The sequence below is a fragment of the Lissotriton helveticus genome, chromosome 3_1 (assembly GCF_964261635.1).
Source record: "Lissotriton helveticus chromosome 3_1, aLisHel1.1, whole genome shotgun sequence".
Lineage (NCBI taxonomy): Eukaryota > Metazoa > Chordata > Amphibia > Caudata > Salamandridae > Lissotriton > Lissotriton helveticus.
The window spans coordinates 744,919,188-744,926,962 of record NC_136061.1 but is presented as its reverse complement, the minus strand read 5'-3'; positions in this window follow the sequence as shown (position 1 = coordinate 744,926,962).

Genomic DNA, 7,775 nt, shown 5'->3' with positions numbered 1-7,775 from the left:
CGCTATCAGTGGTTTTACGGACCACCATGTCCTGCACTTCCGGCCACAGTCTCACTTCTATCAGAACATAGTCTGAGCACATACTCAAGTATAGCCTGGAGCTGCAATGCTGTTTGAGTCCATCTTCTAATCGGTGGTAAATCAAGAGGTTCCATTGTACCTCTATCGGGTCACGGTAAGATACATCAAGCAAGCCACAAGGTCAAGGCCTACGCAAACAAGACACTACACATACCAGGGCTGGGCCAAATTGAATGTACCCTATCTGCAGGAACAACTGGAGCAGACGACCCCCAAATTAAACCTTGACCATAAAAAAGTCAAGCTCTAGATAAATTTAGATCTCAGAACGCTGGTTCTCGGAGAAACTATGACTACTAAAACAGACTTGTAGGAGGGCCGAAAGGAAATGGAGGGCCAACTACGGAAAGGAGGCTAAAGAAACTTATCGGAGGACTTTGACCTCCTATAAAAAATTGATCCTGGAAGAAAAATCTTCATACTATGTAAAGAAAATCAATGAGGCCATAAATTCCTACAAAGAGCGGTTCTCTACAGTTAAGGAATTGACTAAACCTGAGGCTAACATCCAAATGGAAGAGAGTACAGTATTCTGCAACACATTGGGGCAATTCTTCATTAATAAAGTAAAGTCAATTTATGAATCTATTAGCTCCACCAATCTCAGCACTGCTTCACAATCAAGGAACAACCTCTACCATTGTGGGTCAAGAGAAACCGTAGATTAGATAAGAAGCATTCCCCGAACTAACCACCTGGGATTGGGACAAGGAGGTCCAGCGGGCTCACCGTTTCCCACTAACCCTTACTAAACGGTTACACTCATCAGCGCAATACCCACGAGCAATGTTGGTCTACTTTGGCAATTTTCTACTACGAGAAGCTATATTCGATCTGGCACGACCAACCCGTAAAAAAGAATATAAAGGATATACGTTTTTTAGTAGACCTGACTTCGCCCATGCAACGGTGGAACGGAGATGGAGGATACGGCAACTTTTTACCCCCTTTGAACAGATGGGAGCCACAGTATTTCTACAGAATTCTGCCAGATTAAAGATCATTTTTAATGGCGTCACTAGAAGTTTCACCAGTGAAATACAAGCGCAAACATATCTAGAGGAGATCACAGAACTTAGCAAAGACAAAGATAAACTTAAAAAAGGAAAAAAGCAAAACAAATAGACTGCATTCATATGTTAACTCACCTATGTCACCAGTGCTATGATTAGCAGGGCAAATTGAGAAAGGGAGAGGAGGGGGGGGGAGTCATAGACTGATAAACTTCCGCATTGAGAATGATCAATGTTTATCATACCTCCACTCCCAGCAGTTACAGGGGTCAGGACGCGGAGATGCTAGCAGCTTACTGATCACCAAAAACGCCCGCAACCTGGATCCTCGGGAACCAGGTAGCCTCACTAGATGGTGGAGGGGGGGGGGGCTTGGGATGGGGGGATGGGGCCAGTAGAGGAGTTTTAGGGGTTTTAGGGGGAAGGGGGAGGGGACGATCATAGAGGCAAAGAATCAGGTCAGAATTTATGACTTGGCATATAATTAAGATAAAAAATGTGGATTCTAAACAAGGAATAAGAGAATGTTTAAAACTATACAAAGTAAAATTCACAAGTAAGAATGGCTAAATAAAAATATTGACCATCAACATATGTGGGCTTAACAACCTCAAAAAAAGACAAAAATTAGCGATACGTCTTCAGTCTATCGGGACTGAAATTGTCTGTCTTCAAGAGACTCATGTTGAGGGGTCCCAAAGACATTTACTGAAAAACCTGGGATATAGACTAGTTGTCGCCACTACACAGGAAAATAAAACACCTGGGGTGGCTATTCTGGCACGGGGTGGGGGACTTCAATTTACGAGATCAGCTGCTGACAAATGTGGTAGATGGGCAATTACGGAGTGCCAATATGCTATGGGAAAAAAACTTACGATTTGCTCAGTATATGGGTGTGTTACAGATGCTCCCGAACTCTTAGTATTCTTATCTAATGAATTAGCACACTGGCCTGTACCAATGATTGTTTGTGGTGACCTTAACCTTAACCTTCCATCAAATTGGTCTTTGGGGCACAACTTTATTTACCTGGCAGGAAACCTAAAACCTTTAGAGCCCTTGAAGAGATTTGCCATACTCATGGGTTATTAGATTGTTGGGAGATGAAACCCCCATCCAATCCGGTTACACCTTTTTTTCCCACCCTCATCTTAAATTTGCCAGATTGGATTATATATTTGCCTCAAATACTATTATTTCGAGTTGCTCTATAGATCTATTACCAAGAGTTTTTTCCGATCATAATCCTTTAACCATAAGCATTGACACCGGGAAGATACAATCAGATCGCAGCATCTGGACATTTGAAAGGGCCTTATTGACCAATGAAAAATACTGTAAACTTATGGAAAATTGGATCCCAGAATTTTTAAAGTACAATGTGGGTAGTGCCCCGTTGGAGGTGGTCTGGGACACACTGAAAGCAGGAATAAGGGGTGGAACTCTTAGATTTTCAATAAGAAATAATAAAGAAGCAAAACAAAATTTAAAAAACCTACAGGATAATTTGGCAAGAAAGGAAGAAGATCTAGTGAGAGCAGTCCAAGTTGGAAACAATATAGAAAGGGCTGTAAGTGATGTAGCAATAGCAAGGAATTATATATCTGAAACATTTACCACCAAAGCAATCTGTAAAGCTACAAGGAATAAGGAGAAAATCTACGAACTAAGCGAGCAGGTAGGACATCATCTGGCAATCCGTACAAGACAGCAAAACACCGAAAACACAATTAAAGCAATTAGAGACCCTATTCATTGATTCACACAAAACCCTAAGGAGATCAGGGACGCCTTTAAGAGGTATTATGTGGACTTGTATACAGAGACATGTAATTACCAGTTTAAAATCGAGGAATATTTAGATCTAGTCATAGGTACCCAATTACCTCAAGCTGATAAAGATAGTCTCGCTGAGGCTCCACAATGGGTAGAAATTCTCCTCTCCATAAATAGCCTTCCCTCTGGTAAGGCAACTGGCCTAGATGGAATTCCTGTGGAATTTTACGCTAGATTTAGCAAGCAACTGAAACAAATCTTAACTAATTTGATAATCCATGTTTTTCTGGGTGGACGGCTGCCGGAATCTTGGGCCTGGGCAAAAATTATTGTTTTCCCGAATAAGAATAATGATTCTAAGATATATTCTAAACTGTTAGCTAGTAGACTCGCCCCAATAATCCACAAAATCATATCAATTAGGCAACATGGATACGTCCCAGGGAGATCAACCACAGATCATATCCAGAGGGTGATCACGCTTTTTGGCATAGCAGAAGATCCTATGGCACTGATACTGCTAGATGCAGAAAAAGCATTCGATAGGGTCTCCTGACAATATCTATGGACTGCTATGTCAAAAAGTGGGATCGGGGACTAATTCATCAATGCTGTTCACATGGTGTATGTTAATCCTGAAGCAGTGGTCATGATCAACGGGGAAACATCAGACACCATCAAAGTGACTAGAGGTACAAGGCAGGGCTGTCCCTGCTCCCCTCTACTATTTGCTATATTTATAGACTCATTTCTTTCAAGGTTAGAAACCAACCTATCTATACAACCAATGAAGACTACAAATGGTGAAACCAAGATCTTGGCATATGCGGATGATATCGCAATAGTCACAGCCAATCCAAACGAGGCAGTTATCTTAATGGAGGAAGAAGCGAACAAATTCGGAGAGATCTCTGGGTATGAATTGAATCAAAATAAAACCCAGATTATAATTAATAGCAAAATCAACTATTCTGATGAAAGGGTGGTGGATATATCTATATCTCGGTGTTAATATCACCTCAAACTTAAACAATTTAGGGAACCTTAACCTGAATCCACTTCTGAAACAGACAGTAAAAAGCTTAAAAGGATTGCATAACTTACATTTAACAATTATTGGATAATGCAACCTTATCAAAATTTTTAATTTTTTCCTACATTTTTGTACTTTTTTCGAACAATCTGTTTAAACTTTGATCTATTGATTATTAAAGAAATAGACAGTATTTTTTCTCGTTTTATTTGGGGGTATGGAAGAACACGTAGAGCTCAAAGATTCATCACCCTACCTAAGAAAGAGGCGGTCTGGCGCTACCTAATTTCAAAACTTATTGGTGGGCTACAGTCCTCAAATATAGTAGACTGCTTTTAACATCCAAACGGGACCCTAGTCCAGAGAGGTCAGTCCCAACTCCACAGGAACTTATCCTAGGTAGAGAGGCGGGCGATCATTTGTGGAGACTAACCTACGAATGCCATTTTAAAAAAGTCCGCTTTAAAACCCTTAAAGGTATTTACATCGCCTGGAATCATACTCGAAAACTCTTGGGGATCGGTAGGTTTTCCTATTACACTACCCTACATAGAAATACAAATCTCCCGGAGATTTTCACCGATGCTTGTATGATGGGATGGGTCAGATTGGGAATTTCACAAATTAGCTCACTTTATGATCCAACGGGCTTCCGGTAATTTGAATCTTTAAAAAATAAATTTGGTTTAGAATCTCGAGATTTTTAATATCTACAAATTAGGGATTTTATAATGAAAAAGGGGGGTGGCAGTGTGGCTTTCGAGAACATTCTAGCCATAGAAACAGTGGTTCAAAGTGACAGGGTCAAAATTGGAGAAATATTTAAGAATTTAGTTACAGCTTTTCCTGATGACTTAAATAAACATACCCAAAATTGGTAGAACAAACTTGGATTCTTAGAGACCCTACCACACAAAGCATTCGAACTCTCAAACTCAGTATTAATGTCCACCAAATTGCAAGCCCAATTCTATAAGACTTTCTTTCAATTGTATTATACCCCCAATAGAATATCTAAATGGAGTACAGGTAAAGGTACATTATGCCCTCGATGCGCGATGTCGGAAGTCGATTTAATACATATGCTCGCCACATGTCACACTTTAAGCACCATCAGACGAGAAATTTCCACTTTTCTATCTGAAATATTTGAGACAAGAACTGAGATCTCAACAGCTGTAATAATACTAGGGGGAAGCAAGTGATACCAGACCCGATACAATGCAGGGACTTTTGTTCATCTCAATGGCAGTACTTAGAATCTGCCTGGCATCTGCCTGGCTAGATCCACATCCACCAACATTTCAGCAATTGCGGGCACGTTTTTTAGCAACATATAGCCTGGAAATAGCCATTTATAGTCGGAAGGGTATGAAAAAGAAAAGAAAAGGATTAGAAATATGGTATCCTCTTATACAAAGGATAGAAAGATCTGATGTATAATGTAATTTAAGTATTTTAACTGAAATATTATTGGGTCTTCTTTTTCCCTATTTCTTGTTTTCTTCATTTTTTTCCTTCTTATGAAAAATAATTCTGTTTGTTATAACATCAAGAGTATGTATGTATATAGCACTTTATGTTGCCTGATTGGGGGGGGGGGGTGATCTTGGGGATGGGGGGGGTGGATCAAAACTGTAAAACTTTAATAAAGACATGTTTAAAAAAAAAAGAAAGAAACCGTAGATTCAGGGATCAGATTTACGACTCCATCAGTAGATCAGATACAACAAATAATTCTGGGTACTAGGTCGGGGTATCACAGACCCGTGTCCACCAAAGATCTTCCTTCTGTTCCCAGAGCTTCTAAGCAAACAACTCCAGACACTTTTTGATAATATAATGCAGGCAAGCATCTCCCCCGATGTATGGAAAACGGCATCTGTTACACCACTGTTGAAAAAGCCTAATCTGGATCCTTCGGATCCAGCCAATTATAGGCCAATAACAAAAATACCATTCCCGGCAAAAGTGCTGGAAATGATTCTAAATTCACAACTGACAGGGTTCCTTAGGTCCTCTCACGCCCTAGACCATTTGCAGTATGGATGTAGGGAAGAACACAAGACTGAAACAGCATTGATCATGGCAGCTCAGGAGTGTAATGGACGCAGGCGGGAAAGCTGCCTTGATTTTATTAGATCTGTCGGCAGCCTTCGACACTGTTAACCATAACACACTCCTGGCTCGCCTCGCGGATCTGGGGGTTCATGGTTCTACCTTTGCTCTGACTGCATCCTTCCCCAGAGATAGAACCTTCACTGTCAAAACAGGGGATGTACCTCCAAATCCTTTAAATCCCCATGGGGGGTACCACAGGGCTCCTCTTTAAGCCCGACCCTTTTTAACATATACGTAGCCCCATTAGCCTCTATTATCCAAAACTGTGGGTTCCTTCCAGTCTCCTACGCGGACGATACCCAAATGGTGGTGTCCATCTCCAATAACACTGATGAAACGGTGGGGTGGTTTAGAAAATGCATGGAACTAGTCAGCGATTGGATGCAACAAAATTGTTTAAAATTAAACGGTGATAAATCTGAGGTAATGTTATTTGGCATACAACCCAATAGCTGGTCGCAAAAATGGTGGCCGCAGAGCCTGGGCTCTTGCCCACTACCAGTAGATAAAGTCAAGAAGACAAGTTGACTTCATCGGTGTGGTACACCTTAAAGATGATAAATAAGCTATTGCCGTTCATTCCCGTAGAGACCCGCAAAACCTTGGTAACCATGCTAGCCCTCTCAAACCTGGACTATGGGAACGCCCTGTTTGCAGGGATGCAGAAGCAGTTAATGCTAAAACTACAACGACTACAAAATACAGCAGCTAGGCTGATTTTGGACATCCCCAAATACGAACCAGTAGCCCACAGACTTAGGAGTCTGCACTGGCTCACAGTCGAGAAAAGGGTGCGTTTCAAATCAGCTTGCCTGGCATATAAGGCCCTTCATGGGATTGGTTCCCACTTCTTAAAACAGAACTTAAAACAGTATGAACCTATAAGGAATCTCAGATCTAGCAATGCAAAATTAATCAAAATCCCCAGATTTAAACAATTGCGATGGAGGGGGGGGGGGAGAAGTTTCCTGCTGCACCCTGCTAAGACATGGAATCAGCTGCCTCTTTCCGTAAAGAATAGTCCTTCACTGCTAGCGTTCAGAAAAGCTGTAAAACCCTAGCACTTCTCGGAGTAGACTCCTTTTCTAGCTTGGCAAGCCTAGACTCTGTACATCTGATCCAGCGCCAAGACGCCCCAGGGCATTCGCGCGCTCTACAAGTCCTTAAATCAAAATCAAATCAATCAAAGTCACATCTATCAGATCCAGTGACTCAAATGTAGTATTAACATCTCCTGCTTCTATTAGAGGTGAAGAAGACTCTCTGTCCTCAAGGATATTTTCTAGCGCTTGTAAAGTTGATGAGATTGTGCCTGCCTTGGTGCCCCGAGCGTGGACGTTAAATATATCCATCGTCCTACCATTTCTGCCCCTAAGGCTTATAGCAAGTATATCGGGGATATTGGTCTTAAACTCTTTAATAGAACATAGCAGTTCCATTTTGACCCAGGTCAACAAGCCCCCTGCAAGCCTACCTGGTTGACTAGTAACTGCCCGTTGGCACAACATGACATACCCTGGGATAAAAATAGGTACAGTCACCCAGATTTCTTGTAGGATGCAGACATCACATTGATAAATATATTCAATCCAGTGGGGAAGTGCCACCTTAGATCTTATCCCAGCCACATTCCATGTCAGTATACAAAGTATAGATGTCAAACCTTCTAATCCTAAGGAAGCTGTATGTTGGAAGTCCTCTAATGTACGGCAGGCCTGTGAAGATGGAAAATTTACTTGCTGATCTAG